The sequence below is a fragment of the Oncorhynchus keta genome, chromosome 12 (genome assembly GCF_023373465.1).
Source record: "Oncorhynchus keta strain PuntledgeMale-10-30-2019 chromosome 12, Oket_V2, whole genome shotgun sequence".
Classification (NCBI taxonomy): Eukaryota; Metazoa; Chordata; class Actinopteri; order Salmoniformes; family Salmonidae; genus Oncorhynchus; species Oncorhynchus keta.
This window is the reverse complement of record NC_068432.1, coordinates 10821813-10834028: the sequence shown is the minus strand read 5'-3', so window position 1 is coordinate 10834028 and position 12216 is coordinate 10821813. Positions and strand designations below refer to the sequence as shown.

The window sequence follows — 12216 nt, the reverse complement described above, 5'->3', positions numbered from 1 at the left end:
ACACACACACACACACACACACACACACACACACAAACACACACACACACGCAGGCATGCACACACACACATATGTATGCACATTACTATCTTACTCATCTCACTCTCTGTCACAGAAACACACACCCACACATAAAGAATAACACACACCAGGTTTTGTTTTCCTTTACTTTGTCTCATGTCGATTGTGTTTGTTCTTCGTCTTGTTGAGGCAAGGAGCAGAGAATGTCTGGATTGTGCCTTTAATTATTCTGTATCAAATGATAAAAAGTAGTTCAAGTGTATTGATTGAATGATTGATTACACACATTACCTACCATTCATGGGGAACTGAGGTTCAAATGCAGGGACAGAGCCACTGGGCACAAGCTGGTTGAATCAATGTTGTTTGAACGTAATTTGTCAACGTTATTGCAAAAAATGAAATATACACTAACGTTCAAAAGTATGGGGTCACTTAGAAATGTCCTTGTTTTTGAAAGAAATGCTAAATTTTTTGTCCATTAAAATAACATAAAATTGATCAGAAATACAGTGTAGACATTGTTAATGTTGTAAATGACTATTGTAGCTGGAAACGGCAGTTTTTTTAATGGAATATCTACATAGGCATACAGAGGCCCATTATAAGCAACCATCACTCCTGTGTTCCAATGGTACATTGTGTTAGCTAATCCAAGTATATCATTTTAAAAGGCGAATTGATCATTAGAAAACCCTTTTGCAATTATGTTAGCACAGCTGAAAACTGTGGTTCTGATTAAAGAAGTAATAAAACTGGCCTACTTTAGACTAGTTGAGTATCTGGAGGATCATAATTTGTGGGTTCGATTACAGGCTCAAAATGTCCAGAAACAAAGTACTTTCTTCTGAAACTCATCAGTCTATTTTTGTTCTGAGAAATGAAGGCCATTCCATGCGAGAAATTGCTAAGAAACTGGAGATCTCGTACAATTCTGTGAATACTTATGTAAATGTGATATATATATATATATATAAATTAGCAAACATTTCTAAAAACCTGTTTTTGCTTTGCCATTATGGTTATGGTGTGTAGATTGATTGGGGGGAAAACAATTTAATCAATTTTAGAATAAGGCTGTAACGTAACAAAATGTGGAAAAAGTCAAGTAGTCTGAATACTTTCCGAATGCACGTTATATAGTGCAAGAGAACAGCAAACCTGATTTTCTTTTCAACAAGTCTGGTTTTAATTTCAGTTTGTCTACAAATTAGAAATTGACATGTTGGATTAACGTCTACATCTCCACCAAAGAATCTATGTGTGTGTGTGTGTGTGTGTGTGTGTGTGTGTGTGTGTGTGTGTGTGTGTGTGTGTGTGTGTGTGTGTGTGTGTGTGTGTGTGTGTGTGTGTGTGTGTGTGTGTGTGAGATTGGGACTGACAGCAGTCTGTATTACTGGCTGGCCAGCAGATTTAGCCGACCCATTTTAGACACTCTAATCTGGATTAACCACTGCAGTGTGTCAGTGGGGACACGGCCCGCACCCTCCTTCACCCTCTTTATTCCTTCACCTGCTTCCCCCTCTCCATCCCTCCCTCCATCCACCTCACCCCCATCTTGCCTCTGCCACCTCGTTCCTCCTCACTCCAACTCTCCCTACTCTCAATCTCTCTGAGTTTACCTGTGTTTTTCCTCCCCTCCTCTTTCCTATCCTCCTCCTTGACCGCCTTAGCCGATTCTCTGTAATCACTTCTGTCTACCTGTCCCCTCCCTCTCTCTCTCTCCTCTCTCCCTCCCTCTCTCTCTCTCGGTTTCTCTCTCTCACCTGATTCACTCTGTCCTCAATCTGTTTCCATCTCTCTGTCTCTCTAACTGCACCATCTTCAACAATTCCGTCCCAAAGCTCTCACGTAGCATAATTTGGTGTGTGTGTGTGCGTGCGTGAGTGCGTGTGTGCATGTAGGGTGCGGCACGTGGCAGCATGTGGCCAAGGATTACGGGGGCTCAGTCCTCTTCCTCTACTTCCCTAATTGCTCCTGCAGCTGTTCCACAATCTAGCCTGGCTGCCTGTCTGAATCATCTGTATTGCGACAGTATGTAGACACTGAATAGTTGCTGACTGTCAATAAAAATCAAATATCAAAAAAGTTTAGAACAAAAGTGGTTAACTATTGGATTTGACCAAATATTTATTTGACAACAACAACAAAAATCCTGAGGAAAATATCCAGCCTTAAAATTATTGTTTTGTCTAAATATTAGTCAACATTGATCTCCAAAAAGACAGCTAACGAAAGCCACAACCACGTAATTAATTTTCTCTTAGCTTGAACTGTTGACCAACACATTGGCACTGGCACACTCACACTCACACTCACACATACACACACACACACACACACACACACACACACACACACACACACACACACACATGGGCATCAATGATGTTAGTCCACAAAAATACGGTCGTTGTTCCGTCTCGCTCGTTTCATGAGTTTAGTGACTTGTCTTTTCTGTCTATGTAAAGTATTTTTGTTGTTGTAACTTTTATTGTTTTGAGTTGCATGTGTAGAAGATATCTATAGTTTCTTCATTTCTATCTGTCTGCCAGCTGTCTGTACATCTCAACACCTCTCTGTCTGTTTGTCTTTATACCTACATGCCATTCTGTCTTCTTGTCTGTCTGTCCAAGTTGTCTGTACTTCTCTTTATTCTATCAGCTGATAGCTCATTCTCTCTATCCTTGTTCTCTCCCTCTGCCACTGAATGGATTGCTCTCTCTTGCCTGACTTTATTTGGAGATAAGATACTTACTTTTCAGATAAAGTATATTATTATAGCTAAATCGAATGAGCTTTGTGGATGTTTGTGAATCTGTGAGTGTGTGTTTGTTTTTACACTGGTTTATTACAGCTCACTGTAATCTTTTGATGATGTGTCAATGAATGTGTGAAAGGCTTGATTTGACGAACAGCAATTTAATGTGTGATGCACCTGTTCAATAACTGATTGAAAACCTTGAGATGCAATTTAGAATCAAAGTTGAAGCCACATTCCTGAGTTTCAGCCAGGCTAAAAACCAAAATATACATTTTGGACATTTAGGCTACAAGTTGTAATATGCTAATAAAGCATAAGTTATATTCTTAAAGAATGGTTATATGATTGAAATTACCATTAAACAGAAGAAAATATTGAAGGTTGTGCAACAATCACCATCCTGTTTACAGTTGTGTTCAATCGTTTTGGTGCTATTTTTACAAGTTTCTGGGGAATTTTCAAAACTCTTACTACAAAACTCCAAACTGGTAACACCTATAACAGAGCAAGTTTCATATTCAAAACTTTTTTCCAGTTTTTTTTCAATCACTTTGGTGCAATTTCCACAAGTATGTGGTACATTTTCCCAACTCTTAGTACAACATTCAAAACATTTCATCAAAAAAGCTGTTGTTTCAAAACTATAAGCACATTTTCAATTGACTAAGTACAACACACAAAACCATGCAGACACTTTTTCATCAAATGTCATTCGTGTTTCGTCTAGAAATACACGTTTCACATTGCAGTACATGTTAATATAAAGTAATTGCTTTTCACAATGCAATGCTCACATTATTTTTGATATGACTCATTTGTTAAAATACATTTGACTATTGCTTAATATGACTGCTCTTAATTGATAATCACTTACAACATGTAAATCTGATATTGACAAGATCAGATATGTACTGTACTGTATGTAACAAATGCATCCCCTATCCAAAATAACGTTTTTTTATGGGGAGTTAGGTAAGACTGCGTTACTAAAATTGCATTGGCCAATGCAATACTGTAACACCGTAATATTTGGCATTTACGTACGAGCCACTTTTACCCAAAGTGACAACAGAGTCCACAAATGTTCATATGTGACCCCAGTGAGAATCAAACCCGACAACTCTGTTGTTGCTAGTGCCATGCTCTTACGAACTGAGTCACGTACAGGAGCACTACAATACATAAGTACAATACAATACTGTAAAATACAATACATGATTACAATAGAGGTAGAAGATGTATGATTGTAATCCCCATGAGCCCCACCCTCCTTGGGGGCAAGGATGAGCCATGCAATAACATCAATCCAGACCTGTCAGGCAAAATCTATATTCATCATCATCATAATAATACTTTACGGTATATATCATACTTTATATGTTTATACACTATAGACATACATCGACAATCCAGTTTAAAATGTATATGATTACCAAACGGTTAAATTATTATAAATTAAGAGCAGTCGGATTAATTCATAGTCAAATGTATTTTAACAGATTAGAAGAGGATCATTTCAAGTAATGTGGAAGGCAATTATTTTATATGAACATGTATTGCAATGTGAAACATGTAGGCCTATTTCTAGATGAAGCACTGATTCAGTTTGGTGAAAAGTGACCGTATGATTTTGTGTGTTGTACTTAGTCAATTTAACATGTGCTGTTGAAACAACTGCCTTTTTGATGATCTGTTTTTATTTTTGTAGTACGAGTTGTGAACATTTACCACATACTTGTGAAAATTGCACCAAAGCAACTGAAAAAAAAAATGCAAATCAGGGCTTAATTTGCTTAATTTGTCAAATTATTGGCAACATGTTTATTATATTCTAAATAAAAAATGAAGTTTAGTTGGGCCAACATTACTCTACAAAACAAATCCCGTGAAAACCTCGCAAAAACACATGTTTTTACAGATCAAATTAAACGAATATAAAATATTTTTCGGCGTATCACAAAAAAATTGAAAGTCAAAAGAAATTATGAATAAAACGTTGGTTCAGAGGATAGTTGATTACATCAACGTTTTAATTGGATTCCAAAGTAGGCTAATCGAAATGACTCTGGACCAACATGAACTAATTTCTCATTGATTTTCAAATTATAATTACAAATTGAAACGTAAAGTTATAGGCTTATTTGAGAATTTAATGGGAATAAACTTTTTGAGTCATGCAATATATTAACCATGGACTCAATTCAGTCATTTTAATGACTATATTAATATAGGCCTAGGCCAAATATGTCCTCGGCTGTATCATTTATAATATTATGTCTTGATTTCAAATGTTTAGAGGACGAATGTTTATCAGTTGTCGTTAATAAATCCTCGCATTTGAAAAAGTAGACTACTAAATATTATTTTTTGCTACAGCCCTGTATGTATAGTTTGAAATATACATATGTTCAACAAAAACAAAAAACGTTACCCAACCCATTACTAAGCAAAGATAAATCACACAGGGCGTATACATCAGCAAATGCTTATTTTGTTCCATGGAAATGTGATGAATGCGAAAATCTTAATGTGACACATTTCGTTTTCTACTACGAAAAAGTAGACCTATCTGCAAAATTGTTTGTAAATGTATCTGGGAATAAAAGTTTAATAGATGATGCGATGAAGTGTAGTGGGATGGGCAGAGACAAAAGAGAGCGAGAAAGAGAGAGAGGGAGGGGGGTTCTTGTGCGTCCACTTGGTACCTTTAATTAGCTCACCGTGTCTGTAAAATAAGTCAGTGTCGTGGCATCACCCCGCTCACCGGCAGCACGCACCTCTTTACCTGCTCCTGGCGCGCCAAAATATAAGTGTCCGCGCACTCTGCTATGTCCTAAACTGCGGTGCGCAATTGTCACAAGGGTTGCACTTTACATTTTTTTGTGTTTTCGAAAAGTCAAGTGAGAAAGAGTAAGAGGGAAAATTAAGAAAGGCAAATAACTTTGAGACATCTCAAGATACCTTTGTCACTTGGCGAGGTCGATTTGGAGCGGGACCTAAAACTTCAATACATTACCGACGGAGAGGGACTAGTGGGAAATAGCCAAGTAAGTCCGTCGTGTGTGCCTGTTCAGAGAGACGACCAAGTGAGGGAGAAGGCATAAAAACCCGGTGCCAGGATGATGTCCTACATTAAGCAACCCCATTACGCCATGAACATGTCTGGGATGGACCTGCTTCACACCACCGCTGGATACCCATGTGAGTAAAATAATATTACCTTTTTTTATTGTCATTTGCCTCATTTTGTAATTTTTTGGTCAGAATTGATTTAAAAAAAATACAACACAAAACATACACATAAAACGTGTGTTTATCTCCATTGCCCACGCATTTTCAACATTTAGATAATAATGCATTTAACACATTTTTTCAATTTACCAATGTTTTTTAATTTTTCATATATATATATATACACTAAAACAAAAATATAAATGCAACATGCAACAATTTAAACGATTTTACTGAGTTACTATTCATATCAGGAAATCAGTTAATCAAATAAATTCATTAGGCCCTAATCTACGGATTTCACATGACTGGGCAGGGGCGCAGCCACAGGTGGACCTGGGAGGTCATAGGCCCACCCACTTGGGAGCCAGGCCCGCCCACTGGGGATCCAGGCCCAGCGAATCAGAAGGAGTTTTTCCCCACAAAAGGGCTTTATTACAGACAGAAATACTCCTCAGGGTGGCTGGTCTCAGACGATCCCGCAGGTGAGGAAGCCGGATGTGGAAGTCCTGGCCTGGCGTGGTCACATATGGTCTGAGGTTGTGAGGCCTGTACTGCCAAAAAATGGTGTTGGAGGTGGCTTATGGTAGAGAAATGAACATTCAATTCTTTAGCAACAGCTCTGGTGGACATTCCTGCAGTTAGCATGCCAATCGCATGCTCCCTCAAAACATGAGACATCTGTGGCATTGTGTTGTGTGACAAAACTGCACATTTTAAAGTGGCCTTTTATTGTCCCCAGCACAAGGTGCACCTGTGTAATGATCATGCTGTTTAATCAGCTTCTTGATATTCCACACCTGTCAGGTGGATAGATTATATTGGCAAATGACAAATGCTCATTAACAGGCATGTAAACAAATTTGTGCAAAAATTTTGAGAGAAATAAAAAAAATTGTGTGTATGGAACATTTCTGGGATATTTTATTTCAGCTGATGAAATATGGGACCAATACTTTACATGTTACGTTTATATTTTTTCTCAGGATACATTGGCCAAAGCTTGACGCTGCTCATGCGTAAAACAGTGTGCAGTGTATGCATTATGTCCATGCACCATGGATTTTTCAGCCCCTAAGGATTGGACCCTTTTTTTCAATTTTCACCATAAATGACATGCCCAAATCTAACTGCCTGTTGCTCAGGACCTGAATCAAGTTTGTGGAAATGTGAAATTAATGTAGGAGAATATAACACATTAGCTCTGGTCTCCCCATCATCTTTGAAAAGCAAGAGAAAGGCCACAATGTATTATTCCAGTTTAGGCACAATTTAGATTTTGGTCACTAGATGGCAGTGTATGTGCAAAGTTTTAGACTGATCCAATGAACCATTGCATTTCTGTAAAAAATATTGTATCAGGTCTGCTCAAATGTGCCTAATTGGTTTATAAATACATTTCTATTCAAAAAGAAAATATGAAATCATTGTGAGAATTGAAAAGAATAGAGAATAAAACAAAAACAATGTCGATAGTCCAGGTTGAATAAATGTCAGAGTAGTCCTTTACATTCGGCTATGCATTTCTGTGTCAAAATTTATATTTTTGTATCTGCCATTACCATCATCACCAGTGCAACTAGCACACAATCACCATTTAGTCTAACCCATATCTTCCCATATATGGGGAAAGACTAGTCAGGAAACTAATAGTTTTCACATAGCCAACATTAGCATAGGTGTCTTTCTTTTTTTGTGCCTTTTTTTATTACTAGGCTAATACCTGCTATGATTCATTTGAATATCTCAAAATACCATAAAGATAATATAAATTATAGGCTATGACATTGCTCAATGACTTGTTTTACCATAGAGAGTGGTCATGATTGATATTGAAACCAATACCACTGTTATCAACAGATATAGCTAGATCCCTTTACCAATGAACTGTATGACTTGCCAGCCTAATGAAATGCAATGTGAATGTCAATCACTTTGAGCACTGAGGAGTGCTACTGTCCATTAATGCCATTCCATCATACCATTATTGTCACACAGTCTCTGTGTCTCTGGATTTCTCAGCCACCCCGCGGAAGCAGCGTCGCGAGCGCACCACTTTCACACGCAACCAGCTGGATATCCTGGAGGCCATGTTCTCCAAGACCCGCTACCCCGACATCTTCATGAGGGAGGAGGTGGCCCTCAAGATCAACCTCCCCGAGTCGCGCGTACAGGTACAGTCTAATGATGATGGAATTATGTTTAACATGATTTTTTCATGACTACCTCATCTCTGTACCCCACACATACGATTATCTGTAAGGTCCCTCAGTCGAGCAGTGAATTACAAACACAGATTCAACCAAAAAGACCAGGGAGGTTTTCCAATGCATCGCAAAGAAGGGCACCTATTGGTAGATGGGTACAAATAAAATAAGCAGACATTGAATATCCCTTTGAGCATGGTGAAGTTATTTATTGGATGGTGTATCAAAACACCCAGTCACTACATAGATACAGGCGTCCATCCTAACTCAGCTGCCCGGGAGGAAAGAAACTGCTTTTACCTTGAGGCCAATGGTGACTGTAAAAAAAAAGTTACATGGCTGTGATAGGAAAAGTTAGTTACTCCACAATACTAACCTAAATGACAGAGTGAAAAAAGGAAGCCTGTACAGAATAAGACTATTTCATCACATGCATCCTGTTTGCAATAAGACACTAAACTAAAACTGCAAAACATGTGGTAAAGAAATTAACTTTATGTCCTGAATACTAAGTGTTATGTTTGAGGCAAATACAACACAACACTGAGTACCACTCTTCATATTTTCAAGCATTTTGGTGAACGCATCATGTTATCAGTTCGATAGGTTCAAATGAAACAGACTAGAGCTAAACACAGTCAAAATCCTAGACGAAAACCTGGTTCAGTTTGCTTTTCAAGAGACGTTGGGAGACAAATTCACCTTTCAGCACGACAATAACCTAAAACACAAGGCCAAATATACACTGGAGTTGCTTACAACGACAAATTGAGTGTTCCCGAGTGGCCGAGTTACAAATTATACTTGAATCAGCTTGAAAATCTATGGCAAGACTTGCAATTGTCTGTCTATCAATGATCAACAACCAAATTGACAGAGCTTGAAGATTTTTAATTTTTTATTTGACCCCTTTTTCTCCCCAATTTCATGGTATCCAATTGTTTAGTAGCTACTATCTTGTCTCATCGTTACAACTCCCGTACGGGTTCGGGAGAGACGAAGGTTGAAAGTCATGCGTCCTCCGATACACAACCCAACCAAGCCGCACTGCTTCTTAACACAGCGCGCATCCAACCCAGAAACCAGCCGCACCAATGTGTCGGAGGAAACACCGTGCACCTGGCAACCTTGGTTAACGAGCACTGCGCCCGGCCCGCCACAGGAGTCGCTGGTGCGCGATGAGACCAGGATTTCCCTACCGGCCAAACCCTCCCTAACCCGGACGACGCTAGGCCAATTGTGTGTCACCCCACGGACCTCCCGGTCGTGGCCAGTTACGACAGAGCCTGGGCGCGAATCCAGAGTCTCTGGTGGCGCAGCTAGCGCTGCAGAACAGCACCCTTAACCACTTTTGAATATTTTTTTAAAGAATAATGTGCAAATATTAGACAATCCAGGTGTGCCAAGCTCTTAAAGACATACACAGAAAGACTCACAGCTGTAATCGCTGCCAAAGATTATTCTAACATGTATTGACTCAGGGGCATGAATACTTATGTAAATGAGATATTTCTGAATTTCATTTTCAGTAACTTTGCAAAAAGTTCTAAATACAAGTTTTCACTTCATCATCATGGGTTATTGTGTGCAGATGGGTGAGAGAAAACAAAATATTTAATCCATTTTGAATTCAAGCTGTACCACAACAAAATGTGGAATAAGTCAGAGTATGAATACTTTCTGAAGGCCCTGTAGATAAAGTAGCCAATATGAAAATATAAAGAAGAGATAGTGGCATATGCTCTCAGAGTACAATTCACCAGTATTGTGGTAAAGACTGTAGAAGGACATGTAGCCTACTAAATGCTCTGTACATACACATCCCACACTCGTGACAGTTTAGCTCACAGTTCTGTCTGGTACGGTTTTGACACACAAATACTATCACAAAGTATACAGATGTAGGATCTTAAGTAGAGCCAGTTTTATTATGTGGATTATAATTAATGTAGACAGCCAGTATGAGGGTTTGCTCTCAAGCTAGTAAGAAAGGTGGGTTGTGCGTAGGAGAAAAAAATCAAGTTCAAAAGGTTTTTCCCTTACAAAAAATGAATCAACCCTGAGAAAAATGTCCATTCTTTACAATCGAGAGTTCAAAAGGTACTCACACTCAAACCATACAAAGGAATAACGCAAGGAGGCTGATTTATTTCATTTAAGCATGGATTAAATAAAGTATATTATTTTAGCATATCAGCCTCCTTTGATTCTTCCTTTTCATGATTTGAGTGCGAGTACCTTTAGAACTCTCGATGGTAATTAATGTACATTTTTGTAGGGATTGATACATTTTCATAAGGGAAAATCAACTTCAGAAGCATTTTTAAACCTCAAATATACAACAAGTTTTAAAGTTGTAAAGCCTTCTTTAAACCTCAAATACACTACAAGTGTTTTTCATTTCAAGAAAGTTCTCTTGCAACAGGGTGATCAAATGAAGATCCTACATCTGTAGGTGCACATTGGCATAGTGACAGATATATCAACAAGTATGTAGTAACATGGTGTCCTTTTCCCTCCACCAAACAACTTACTTTCACAATCACAGAATTTCTACATATTTTCTTTCTCTATTCTAAGGGGTTGTGTTTGTCTGTCTCGGTCTCTGCAGGTGTGGTTCAAAAATCGGCGTGCCAAGTGCCGCCAGCAGCAGCAGCAGAGCAGCGGCCAGTCCAAGCCCCGCCCGCCCAAGAAGAAGGCGTCACCGGCCCAGGACCAGCCCAGCAATGGCCCCGACCCCTCATCCAACAACCCCTCTGGCTCCTACAGCCCCTCCCCCGACCCATCAGGCCCCTCCCTGCCCACTAGCGGCAACAACCCTGGTAATGCACCCATCTCCATCTGGAGCCCAGCCATCTCGCCACTCCCTGACCCTCTGGCCTCCTCGGCACCCTGCATGCAGCGGCCCTCTGCCTACCCCATGAGCTACGGCCAGCCTCAGGCCTACGCCCAGGGCTACGCCGGCACCTCCTCCTATTTCACAGGCTTGGACTGTGGCGCCTACCTTTCGCCCATGCACTCACAGCTGTCGGCAAACGGCGCCCTCAGCCCCATCACCGTGCCCTCCATGGGGGCTCGCTGAGCCAGTCACCCGCCTCGCTCTCCTCCCAGGGCTACGGCACGGCCGCTTCGCTGGGCTTCACCTCCGTCGACTGCCTGGACTACAAAGACCAGCAGGCGTGGAAGCTGGGCTTCAGCACCATGGACTGCCTGGACCACAAAGATCAGAATTCGTGGAAGTTCCAGGTGCTGTAGAGAAGAACAAGAACAAGAACAAGAGTGGGAGGAGTTGTGAATGAATGAGGCCCTCACCAGATACACGATCAAATACGATCAAATTATTCTGACAGATTACTTTGTTTTGGTTATTTCTTGTTTGTAAGTTCTGTTTCTCGTTTGTAATCTTGGTTTTTACAACCCCTGTAGAATGTGTTTTCCATTCAGGTGAGAGAGGAGAAGATAGACGCAGGGATATAATTGATACCTCCTGACTGTGAATGCAGGAGATCAGGTCCAGTTACTTTCTCATACAGTAGAAGGGAAGGATGCCCCTGAGGATCATACTATATCGAAAGACACTCAACTAGAAACTGACTTAAACACACAGGCCATGGTTCAGATGCATTGATTGGTCTGTCATGGAAAGACATCCTCAAGAGAATTCTATTGATACAACCACGCAATACTCAATCATTCCTCTGTTCTTTTTTTCTGCTGTTTTCAAGAAACATATAAATAGATCATATTCACAGGGCTTTAATACTCTCTTAGTCTCTCTCTTTTTTGTTCTGAAAGACTATCAGTGTTAATTTGAGTTTAGTTGTTGTTATATATGCTACAATTTAAATCTTAATTTGGTTACTTTTAGGCTATTGGAGCTAACATGTTACTATGGTGTTAGGCTAGCATCGTTGCTATTACATTTTGACGGGAGAAAAAAAAATGGCTTCTATGTTTTTTTGTGTGAAATATTAAAGCTAACTTTGAATCTA

General features: G+C 39.7%; 1 pseudogene; it reads left to right on the top strand.

Moving 5' to 3' along the window:
• The first annotated feature begins 5534 nt into the window (after positions 1 to 5534).
• On the top strand, positions 5535 to 12216 carry LOC118391659 (homeobox protein otx5-like; annotated as a pseudogene).